Here is a 12,745-nt window from a genome sequence, read left to right on the forward strand (position 1 = left end):
AAAAAGGCGTGGGAGGGAACGTTATCGCAAGGAATGCCTTTTTTGGCTTCATTTATTTCATTTTTTTTACATTCATTCTTTTTACTGAGAAGTTATGCACCGGGCATTATGCAGTCGTTAGTTAGTTAGTGATCAAAATAAAATAAGATATCCTTTATTTGTAACACACTGGGGAAATTTGCAATATAATTTAAAAAATAGTACTGTCATAATATTTTGTGCAGGGCTTGAACATTGAATACATGACAATATTAACCATCTGTCAATAGAATGTGCATATACAGTAGTGAGAAATATACGTATATTGAAATACAGGGGAGGGGAGGAGTGAATGTAGATAAAAATGAATGTAGAAACAAAATACGTAACGCATTACTGGAATATATTTTAAAAGGTTAAAAAAAAGAATTGGGTCATCTTAAACATAATCTACAGCCGTTTTGGAAATGATTCTCTTAAAAACAGAAAAACAAATGTGATACCTATTTAAAACTATTTATAATACCCTCCAGTTTGACTGAGGCCTGCAGCACACCGAGCAACAGAGAGGCGCTTTGCCATTAATTTTCATGAGTTGATTGTCGGCGACTGATTTTGTTGTGATATGGGTTGCAGGTGAATAGTTTCAAAAATGCCAAGTCGTATCACATGAGCTTTCAAACCCAAATCAAATGTTCCTGGGTATGAAGCCTCATTTATTTTCTTTTTTCGACAAATCACTAATTTGGCATTTGAACTTTTTATATACACTGTAAACAAATATTTGCATGAAGAATCCAGCCCAATCCCACTTGACTCATCACTGAGTCTGCAGACAATATTTTTTTAAATTTAACCCTGGAGAACACAAGAAGCCTTTTCTTCTTTGGAAAATGATGAATTTTACATTAAATGGCTGCTATATGTTCACTGAACACCAAAATCTATGTTTTTTCAAATGTTTCATGCTTTAATCCTAATTTAGGATTCGGGCCAAATTTGAGCCTTTGAGATTTAAGGGTAGCATTTGAGTAGCAGAATTTATAGGGGCCAAATTTGACCCCGTGGGTTCCCCAGGGTTAATTAAAAATTGCACCACATTCGCGAAAATAATCACCACATTCCTTTATGCAGAATTTTGGGAATGGAACAAGTGCTTACATTTGAGTTCAACTGGTGAGACAAAAGTCATTACTGGAATGCATAGTTTATCCATAAGTAGAATTTTAAGTACAGAGTAGTGGGAGGTCCGTATCTCCTAAAAGTTGTATTGTGTGTGTGTGAGATCATTCGATCCCAGATTGTGAGTGAGCGTAGAATGATCCAACCTCCTTGTGAGACACTACAGGGGACAACAAAAATAGCCTGATGTCGCTCAGCTGTTGTCTCCTGTATCGGCACCGTAACGCCCCCTCCTCCCACTCACTTTGCCAGTGGAGACATTTTACACACAAAAGGGAATTTTCGTGCTTGAATATTCTACCATTAGTGGTCAAATATTAGAGCAAAACTGTAATTGAGAAGTAAGCCACGCTCGAAAGCAGATGTACGCATAAGGTCATAGCTGCGCTGTTTTTGTTAAATGGTTTTATTGTGGTTCTAAAAGTGGGAGTCTTGATCATGTCCCGACGAGGGAACATCTGCAAACATCTTTAAACCAAATGTAATGTTGTGCCGTTACGAGATGATTACTCCCAGATTCAATCTGTTTTTATTTTCAAACTTATCCCCTTCTCATGTCCCTCTGCAAGCAAGGTTATCGCATGATGACTCGACAATTCTCATGCTACCCTGCAGCTGTGTGATATACAGTAGACCAATGTTCAGCCTTGGACCCATGATGTACTGGTGCAAGGTGAGCACTCTTCTCACTCATTGTAGCTGTAAGCTTGCAACATACAGTAGTTTTTTTATTTATTTTTGCTGTGTGAGGACTGTTTTAGTAGGACTGTGCCTCAATGCACACAGCAAGGTCCATAATGGCATGGTTGGAAGGCATGAACTAGAACTGACATTAGGAGTAATAGCAATGTAGCACTCAGTGAATCCAAAGAGTTTATAGGACATAAGATAGTACAACCATCTATCTCCATGTTCTCGTCTTCATTAGGGTTGCGAGTAAAGCCTATCCCAGCTGAGTTTGGGCGACACCCTGGCGGGAAACACCCTGGAGTGGTCGCTCGGGCAATCATAGGGCACATGTTGACAAACAAACTTTTACACACACGGTCAAAACAACATTGCCCTACGAGCATACTGTGCAAAAAGTTTTGGTTTGTCTTGATTAGTTACTCTTAGTTTTGCTGAACTTCTCTGCCGTAAATATGCCAGATACGGTTAGCCAAAGGATATTAAAAAAAACACGATTACATGTGAACTTACATTTTGGTGGATATCTTGATCTAGTTCTGGCTGGATTTGTCCCATGACCTAGCGTAGGATGCTATGGGTGGAGCAGATGATACAGTACAATAATGACCTTGCTCAACTACACAAGTTTTTTCTCGTTCATTCAGGTCGCGCTGTCGGACCACCAGATAAATATCGTACGGTGTCTTGGGCTGGACGAGATATCAGACTACAAGTCCGTTACCATCCAGACCCTGCTCAGTCGTTGCGTGCTTCCATCAAGATTCAGGCCATCGGCACATGTCCGTCGGGGAGGCAAGACAAGCAGCTGTCAAAGTCATGTCAAAGGTTGCATTATGGGCTCATGTGTTGTTTCTATGTTAAGAAAAGAAAAAGAAGAGAAAGAAAAGGTATGGTGGGTCGACTGCAGTATGGACTGTCTCTTCTCCAAAAAGAATTGGAGGTAATGAATTTGTTTAATGATTGCTAATCAGCGACGAGCCTTGAAGTTGGCAACATATACTTTCCAATATTTCCCCTTTTGCTCAAGTCATATTTTAAACACTGTGTCATTTGATGGTCATGCACCCAAGAAAGCAGAGCGTACTGAACAAAATATAATTAAAACACTGACAGGGGAACACTGGCAAAACAAGAACACAAAGTCCTGATAATGCCAAGAAACCAAAGTAACAAACAAAAGACCACGACAGGACGTAACGTAACAGCAACAAACAAATACACAAAAAAAGAAGCTGCTGACAAACAGATGACCAACGTACACATTTTCTCACAGCATTTTGCCGTAGTTCAAATATGACTCCTTCTGACCCATTGTTTGTGCAACCACCGCCGAATTTCATTTTGTTTAGGTCATTGAATAGATTTCATATCTGAGAACGTGCAGTAAAATTATCGAAAAAATGGAAACCTGTTCAATAAAGTTGAGTCACATGAGTCTTATAAGATGTTTTTGGGGCTCTCTTTCTTGTTGGACTACATTTTACATCTGCTCTCATTCTGCCACTAAAGCTGCGAGCAATAAAAAAAAAGTTGGCAATGGAGGTGGTGATGGTGCTATGTCATCCCTGGCTCTATTAAAATACATCGCTGCCATAAAACATGACGATTGTGTGATCAATTACCAGGCGTCTGCGTTGTTCAATGTAAAAATGCCATTTGGTAACAGAACATGTGACAAGACCCACACCTTCTCTCTCCCTCTCTCTCTATCTCTCTCTCTCTAACTTTATGTCAAGGTCATTTGAAAAAGTGAAAACAAGAATAGGGAGTACAAGCAGCTGGTATGCCAATCGCTATCGTTAGAAAAAGAAAGACCCGGAATTACACATGACCTCCAGGTTACGCGCAGTTTGAGTACGTGTGCTCATAAATGGTTACTTAAACCTGCCAGACAAAGCTTGTGCTGTAACAGCACCAAACGCTTTTGACAGCTGGATGTGTAATACTTCATTGACAAGAATATAATTGTATTTGTCACATAATGCAGAATACAACAGGGCAGGGAGAGTTTTTTTTTGTTAAATCTCTGTATATTAGCAGCATGGATCCCATTTGTTTTAAGTTCAATTACATTTAAGTACATAAGCTAAAACTGGCTAAATAACAGTCGTACCTTTTCAAGATTTACAGCCTTAATGACAGTCCGCCCTCTTGAAACCTGAGGTGTTCCAACTGAGCCTCAGGGCCGAATAATGGATTCGCGGCTCCAGCACTCCCTGCGGGTGTTCAGGGTCACGACCTCAAGTTTTGTCAGAGATCCATTAGGAAGATACAGTACAACATCAAAGATTGAATACAATATGTTCAAACCTTTAGATTTCATCAACCATGTATCCATTTGGTAGAGCATTTGTCCTCATTAGGTTGCGGGTGAGCATCGAGCTTGTTCTAACTGATGAGGACACCCTAGACTTGTTGCTTGCCAATCGCAATGGGAAATATACTCGAGGAGGGACCTCTACCGAATGTGGAGATGGATAAATAGATATGTGTCTATGCAGGGTCCTCGTCATTCGTCCCTCGGGTCATGAGGCGTTCCGATAGTTTTACGTAAATGTGAATCACCCAGAAAAAGTGTTCACCAGTTGGGCGATCGCTCACTATGCTGACGTTCGCCTTAGACATTTTCAAAGGATTGTTAAAAGGCGACAAAAGCAAACGTCCTTGGATCAGTTATTCATAAAACGCCAGGCAGAAAAACACTTCTGAGCGAAAACATGGACTAAAGAAGACAAAAAAACGATGAGGACACAGTTAAAATTAAAATGCCATCATTTGTATTCTTTACTCAATTCTTTGTTTTGAAACATTATGCCCAACTCTCATTTGTGCAATAATCTAAGTGTAACATGTATATGTTACATGTTTTGATGCATTTTTATGATTTGAAAACATTTATGTCTGAATTTTGGGGGGTTTGGAACGAATTAAGACATTTACATGGAGAACGCGTCTCTACTTACAAATTTTTCTAGTTAAGACATTTCTTCCAGAACCAATTAATTTCATAAGTAGAGGTACCACTGCATTCAGATTTTGCAAATCATTAAAAAAAAAAATCGAACAATCAGAACTCTTAACTGGCCGTCCTTAGTTTACGACATTGTATTCTGATCTTATGAATCACATGCAATTAACGAGTGTGCACAGAGTATTTTGTCACAAACCACAAGAAGGCCTGCTCAGTCGCGTTATATTAAATCGATTGTTCTGCCGCTTTTATTGTCACATATTTGTCGTAACATCCTTTGGAATACATGTGGGGTAGGAAAAAAAAAAGCTTTTGCGAGGTACACTGAGATCTTGGGAGCTATGCGGTTCTCTTGCGTAACCACTTTGGAACTCTGAAGCTTTGTACAAGTTTCGAGACCTATTTTTCCTCCAAAAATGTCAGTTATTTATGAATGATCAAACCTCAGGAGCACTGTCTTGTCCACCTACATATTTTGTACCTTTTTGTAACTTTTCATTGGCTCTTCTCTTGGGCAATAGCTTCGAAAAACTGATTTTGGATCAGTGTGTTTTAATAGCTTGGAAAGAAGCTTGTTCATATTTGGCCTTGAAAAAGGTACACGAGTGACCTTGGAGTACTGTAAAGTACACTGCCATTCCTGACAGTGTCGTGTGATTTACACATGATGACATTTCAAGCTTTGAAAATTGACTGTATTTGAACACAACCTGGAAATTAAATTCACACAATCCACTTTTTGTGATCTGCCAAACACCTTCAGGCAAAAGTATCGGGCACCCTGCCAAATCTGGCCGTTGCCGAGCAGTTGACGCGGGGCCATACGAGGACTTACGTTAGATCTGTGGTCACGCCGCGCATGATCATCATGCGCGACATGCTTGGATGATTTGCCTGAGATTTTAAGAGGATTTGTGGTGTTTTTAGAGACATCCCATAGAAGACGGATCAAAACTACTTGCATTAAAACTCTCGGCCTGTCTGCATAATTGAATAAACATAACCTGACAGCGTTCCGCTGATGATGTAATCCACAAAGACACAGTGAGGAAATAGTTGTCATCTTATTTGACAACTGTCCGACCAATAAGCCCAACGTTATTTTCCAGCCACAAAATTTTTGGCTTACAGTTTCTGGACGGTTAGAAGCCCCTTAGCACTCTTTCCTCCTCCATGAAGTAAACTGGCCTTTTGGTGTGAGCACACCCTTAAGTGAAACTTTGTCCTCTTTATGGCCATCGACTACGAAAAATCATTTGGAAGCCCAGGACACCTGTGATGGGAGGACATGAGCCGTTCACATGAAATGCATGAAAATAAGTATTTTGAGCAGCATCGAGTTCCATTCACCGATTAACTTTGCAGGCACAACCGTGACGTATAGTTTTATTTGACATTGGACTTATCGTGCACATTTTTTACAGTAACATCTGGTTATCTACGGATTTCAAATCTCTGTACGATTAATGTTAGAGTAAGGTTACGTTCGAGGTTAGTGTTGTGCAGGGGTGTTAAACTCGTTTTTGTCACGGGTCACATTGTCCTTACGGTTTTCCTTGGAGGGCCGTTATAACTGTGAATTTTGTAAAACCAAATGTTGAGCCATCTCCACATATTACATACACGGCGAACAACAAATTGATGCATAAAGTGTTTTGAACTAGAATAATGGCTTGTATTGTTGATATGACAATTTGAAATTTTGGTTCAGCATCATGAAAAAGTTGACATGCTTGATTTGCTTTGCGGGCCACATGAAATGATGTGGTGGGCCAGATTTGGCCCCCGGGCCTAGACTTTGACACCCGTGGTGTAGAGTAAGTTGTTAGGCTACAGTTTTGGATAGGTTAGTGCATCAAATTCAAATCGACATCAACAAAATGCAAATTTCGAATGGGAATGCATATGAAATTGCAATTGCGATTGCCCCCTGTAGAGACAAATCAGATTATTTTGCAAAATCATTCATCCCTAGTATGATTGTATAGCTATTTTTAGGATACAGTCATGAACGGCACTACACCCGGGAGGAGGTGCTATAGCCAGTCAGAAATCTGTCTAGCCCCCATTCACAACTTTTTGAATGAATTGATTTAATGTAGGCCAAATGCTAAAAACAATAACACAGGGTAGTGCACGCGCAGGTCACGGGGGAAAAGAAATGTTTTTAGCATTAAGCCAACATTTTCTCATTAAGTTCGAAAGAGTTTGTCAGTCAAAAATGTTTACTTTACAATTGCAGTTCCCCGTACTTGTGGTGAGAGAGAGAAACTGTGAAGTAAATGAATCATGAAAATAGATTTTTGTTTCTCCACATATTAGTCAAGCCCTCCCCTTATACTTGGGAGAGAAAAAAAAATCCTGGCGCCGTGCCCAGGTACGGTGTAGGTTTAGGGGTCTTGCTAATGATTGTGTTTGGTTTGTGTGGCTGTATAGATACTGTGAGGTACAATTGATGTTAGGGGTTGAGGGTGGAGTCTACATAAGAGGACAGGGGTTACAGTTGAATGATGTGTTGAAAATTGTTTGGCTGGCGTATTCACGAGTTGTTCGTGTCTGTTTCTGATTAAGACTTGGCTTCTTGCACAGCCTGCAGTCATTGGATGCTCTGCTTGTCAGTTATTTTACATGAAACGCAGATTTGTCAAAATGACAGTCAGTGTGTGTGTGATCAACCATTTCACGCGACTCAGCTCCAGTAAACAAATGCATATCTTTTATTTTCAATAATAAAATAGTTATTGTTAGAGACGGTGGAAAAACTACTTGACCCAGATTCAAGCCGAGAAGTTTTTTTGGGGGGAAGCAGCTGTGTGAAGCACTCAGCACTGCGTCTACGTCACTAAATAACTTAAGAGGCACAAGGTGAACATTACCAAATAATTCAACCCAACAAGACATGTAAAATGAAGACGAAATGTTTTCGGGGATTGTTGGTCAACTACATCAAAGTTTTATCAGCCTAAAATGTCTTGATGGTTAGCGCAGATGGAGTTGTACCCACAACATAAAACGATGCAAAACACATTCCAGACACTCCGCATTTGACCTCACCGAGACCCTGAAACCCATTGGGGATTTCATTTCTTTCTCAGGAGATTCCTCACTAAAGAAATAAATGTTAGCAATAAATATTGATTGTGGTGTTATCAACATGGGAATTTTCCTCCACAGATCATATTTCTGGAAACGTTTGTTTACAGACGTAACAAAAACATCAGCCATGTTCGGCAAACCTTTGTAGAGTGGAATTCATTGGTTGCAGAAGTCATTTTGGTACTTAAGAGTGTGGATCAAAGAAACCATTTTCACTATTCACTGTTACGGTTCACTTGCATTGCTCAGTGGGAGGCGTGAACTGGCAGCGGGAGTTAGGGTTTAAAAAAAAAAAAAAAAGAAAGCTCTGTGTGCGTGGCTGTTGGCTCACACAACAAAGGCCAAAAGGCTTTATACCTTAGATTAATTTTTGAGTTTATTAAAATTTTTGTTTTTCAATGAAGTATCTGATGTGAGAGACATGTGCCCCCACCCCCCACTCATTAAAACATCACTTTCTGATTACTGTTGCTTGGTGGAATAAGAATCAATAAAGGGTGCAGCATTTTTGACATTCTACTGCCACTTGTTGTCAACAGAAACTAATGTCAAGGAGCCCTCGGTTCGCAACACGTGACGTGACCAAACCCAGAATACAAGCTGAGCCAAAGGCTCTTTGACGTCAATATCGACAGCGGGTGACAGAAAACTTTAAAACTGGCCACGCCCTCATGGACTTTCTGAACGAAAGGTGCATTTTTGGAGTGTCGACGTCGTTTGCGAGCACGTCACGACTGCTTTGGATAACTACAGATGCCAACAAAGGTGCTAAAGTTTTCAATGATTATCTTGGACAGTGTTCCCTCACTTTTATGCAGGTGATATGTCCATGGTCCGTTTGTTTTTTGTTTTTTTCGATGGTATTTACGACTCTACTACGCTATTACGAATCTGCCCAATACCCCCAGACCTCCAATTACCTTCCCTTTGGAAGACAAAGAAGTGGTGTAAGAATGGTAGTCATGGGAACTGGGTTTCAATTTCCATCACAAGGATTGCGCCAAAGGCCTTTGTAACTTTTTGTCTCCACTATGACATGGAATTTTGGTTCGGCTAATCCATTTTAAACTAAAAAGAAAGCGGAGGTTTCGGCACCCTTGTGTTTGCCGGATGCGGAACGCGCTGCGCTCACGTTATTCTGAACGCAGTCTATAATGCACGGGGATCCGATGCTCCTTTTATGGGGACACTTTGAAGAAGTGAATGGCACATTTCAACAATTTCCGTGTTTCCAAATCGTCTGAGTCAAATAGTGTGCTTGGAACGTATTTTCACAGGCATCCACGATGAAGGAACATGGATTTTGGCAGCGATGAGCTCTGGTGTCCATGGTTTCTGTTTTTGTAAAACAAATTTCCCCTATTTAAAAGAAAAAAAAATTACTGATTTATGGATTGGTCCCATTTAGAAGGAAGAAAAATGGCAAGTAAACCAACAAAATTGGTTAAATTAAGCTTTTGGTTACAAGCGAAAACCCTAGAGTGACGCCACTATAACCAAACTGCAAAGTAGCAAGGGAACATTGTATTTAGAAACAAATCACCGGCTTCACTTGTCTTTAAATGTATGAATGATCACAGAAAATGTTTGAGGAAAGCCAGTTAGCTTTACTTTTACATGTTTGATGCATACATGATTTTATTTATTTATTTATTTTTTTAGGAATCCCTTTCAGATGGTGTAAATTGCACTGAACATAAGCCGTGGATGGGAAAGAGGAGGCACTCAGAGTTGCGATGAAAGGGGGGTTGGGGAGCGGGGGAGTCGGCAGAGATCTAAAGGAAGGGGTAAGATTTATGAGTCAGGACCGGATCGGCAGAAGGGGTAAAAGGCACTGAGGAAGTTCGTGGGGGGGGTGGGGGGCTGTCCTGGGGGTGTGACGTCTGACAATCTGTGGTCTTATAGATAGACGCCACTTGACTAGCTTTATAAATCAGCACACAAAAGTGGTACATTGAAAACCACAACAATAAAGCCTCATGCGGCATTCCGTTCTTTTCTGTGTCCGCAGCTCCTTTTTCAACCCCCCCCCCCCCCCACTCTCTCTCTCTGCGTCTGGTTTTGGTCCTCTCCTTCATGACTATTTCAACAGCGACAACTCATTAGCTGTGTTACATATGATATAATTCAGCGATAGACGCAAACAACATCAATAATTAAACGCTGCGCTCACTTGCTGCGTTGCGACAATAAATCCACTTCAATTCCATGCGAGATTTTTCAAGTCTGGTTGAAAATTGATATTCATGAATGCGCTGTTGACTCATTTGGTGTTATCCAGTGCAAGCATACTCGATGCATCCCACCCAGTAGGGCTGCCAAATACAGAGGAACCTCCAAAGGCAAAAACAGTCCCTTCAGTTGCAATTTAATTTCCAGAAGGGGTTCTGATTTCAAACCATTTTAAGGAGAGTAAATAAGGTCTCATGCTTTTACTTTCCAGCTACAGTAATCCTTATTTTGGTTGCCATTTGGGAGTTTTGACATATACCGTATACCCGTATATACCGTATTTTCCGCACTATAAGGCACTTCGGAGTATAAGGTGCACCTTCAATGAATGCCCTATTTAAATCTGTTTTCAAATATAGGGTGCACCGCATGATAAGGCGCATAGAATAGAAGATACAATAGTGGCGGTGGTTGCGTTTGTATCCACTAGATGGAGTTACGCTAAAGGGAATACAATAGAGCTTTATTTATCGAGAACTTTCACAACCACTGCAGCTGCAACAAAGTGCTTCACAAATCATTTAAAATACTACGTCCAACAAATCAGAATATTGAGCCATCTATAACGTGCATCGAATTATAAGGCGCACTGTCTGCTTTTGAGAAAATGGGATGCTTTTAAGTGCGCCTTATAGTGCAGAAAATACGGTACAGTACTTATCCTTCCGATGCGAACTTATTGCAGATAAAATCTGACATGACTTGATGATTGATGACTCTTGAGCTGTTGTGTTAGGTTCAGCTTTCATGACATGAATGAGTTTCACCTCTAACACGTCAGTCACCCTTAAGTAAAAGAGGGGCAAATTTTCCTTCTTCTAGGTTGACAAACTCAACTTCCTCGGCATGTTAATCATGCCCCCCCCACACACACACTTTAAATTAACGTAGCATTCTTCGAATTCACAGCGGTGTTTCCTTATTAAGGACCCCTACCTCAGGGTTCAGCTTCTCCCGCATCCGCTGTGGCCCCTCGCAGCCAATACCTAATAGTTTTTATTGAATGGCTCCCAGGGTGAAGGAACACATTTCCCCAGTTGGTCTTTTGAATAGATGGGAAACACCCGGTCTAAACAAACAGCGTGTCTTTTTTTAAAAAAATGTATTTATTTATTTATTTTTCTAATGAACAGTCTGATAGTCCGCAGTGATTCCCTCCGAACTGTAACTACTTAGCCGTCCGCTGACTTCAATAGGTATGCCTCAGCACTTATGCACGTTGGAGCAGGCTGTTGTGTTTAAACAGTTCAAACACTTTGAGAGTTTCGACGGTTTTCTTGGCTCCCCTTGAGTCCCTCAGGCGCTGTTTCCGACGGTGCGCACGGCCCAAAAACTGGAAGGCGATCTGCCGCATTCACTTTTGAACTAATTTAATTTGAGAGTTGACATTCAAGACTCGGGGAAAACATCTGAGGAAAATGCGAAAAGAAATGTCACCCTGACCGTAATTGGCGCTGGCATGTCTTAATTGGGACTCCATAAAACCTGGTTGGTGAGATAACGTCACATGTTTTGGTGACTTCCCAGCCAAGTGTGATATTTATTTATTAATCCCAGCTGAAAATATTTTTAACAAGACGTTCAGTAGAATCTTCATGTTTTTAACAGAAGTTCATATACACAATGGCGACCGTTGGACCATTGGTTAGCGCGTCGGCCTCACAGTGCAGAGGTGCAGGGTTCGATTCCGGCTCTGGCCTTCCTGTGCGGAGTCTGCATGTTCTCCCCGTGCCTGCGTGGGTTTTCTCCGGGTGCTCTGGTTTCCTCCCACATTCCAAAAACATTTGTGTCAGGCTGATTGAACACTGAATTGTCCCTAGGCGTGAGTGTGAATGCGGATGGTTGCTTAATGTCTATGTGTGCTCTGCAATCGACGGGCAACCAGTTCAAGGTGTCCCTTGCCTACTGCCCGAAGACAGCTGGGATAGGCTCCTGCATGGCCCTTGCAAGGATAAACCGGATCCGAAAATGAATGAATGGACGAATGGATATGATGATATCCTTTTTGAGTTTTTGTTTGATTTCCTAATCATATGACCACATTTGTGTTACAAATTTGAGGTACCGCTGTACTGTATGTACCTTGCTGTGGAACAAATACTCTTATGTACTCTCCCCTTTGTTTTTTATGGGCAAATGTTTTATTTGCCATCCGGTAGTACATGGAGACTGAACACAATAACAGAACACAACAAAATCAACAATTCCGTCTGTTTGGGACAACGTTAGAGAGCCTGCCGGGGAATAGGCAGCTAATCGACTCTGCATTGCCAGTTGTGTCGCAATTGCACATTTGGCTATTTTACATCCCTTCAAGAATGGTACACGTATGAGATAATAGCTTTTCCGGGAAGAGGAGAACGTGACCCGAGTGAATTGGATAGGAATGTACCACTTGCAAGGCACCCAATTGCTCATTCATTTCAACGGGTTTTCCGATGATTGCAAAAAGGCTGACCGGCCGACCAATTACAATCAACCTGTCGGTGTTATTTGTGGGTGCGCTACATTGAAACATCATAGGAATATCATCAAAACCTGCCTCTGTCGTTGCTTCGGCTAGGATAGTCTGCTTGATTAAGATAATTTAAGGAT

The 12,745-nt window shown here is 41.0% G+C and overlaps 1 protein-coding gene across 1 annotated transcript in view; it reads right to left on the minus strand.

The window, feature by feature from the left end:
• The window catches only part of LOC127611119 (neuroligin-4, X-linked-like), a 273,291-nt gene that overhangs the window by 176,829 nt on the left and 83,717 nt on the right, over positions 1-12,745 (minus strand). The gene's annotated exons all lie outside the window — the stretch shown is intronic.

The sequence above is a fragment of the Hippocampus zosterae genome, chromosome 12 (assembly GCF_025434085.1).
Source record: "Hippocampus zosterae strain Florida chromosome 12, ASM2543408v3, whole genome shotgun sequence".
NCBI lineage: Eukaryota > Metazoa > Chordata > Actinopteri > Syngnathiformes > Syngnathidae > Hippocampus > Hippocampus zosterae.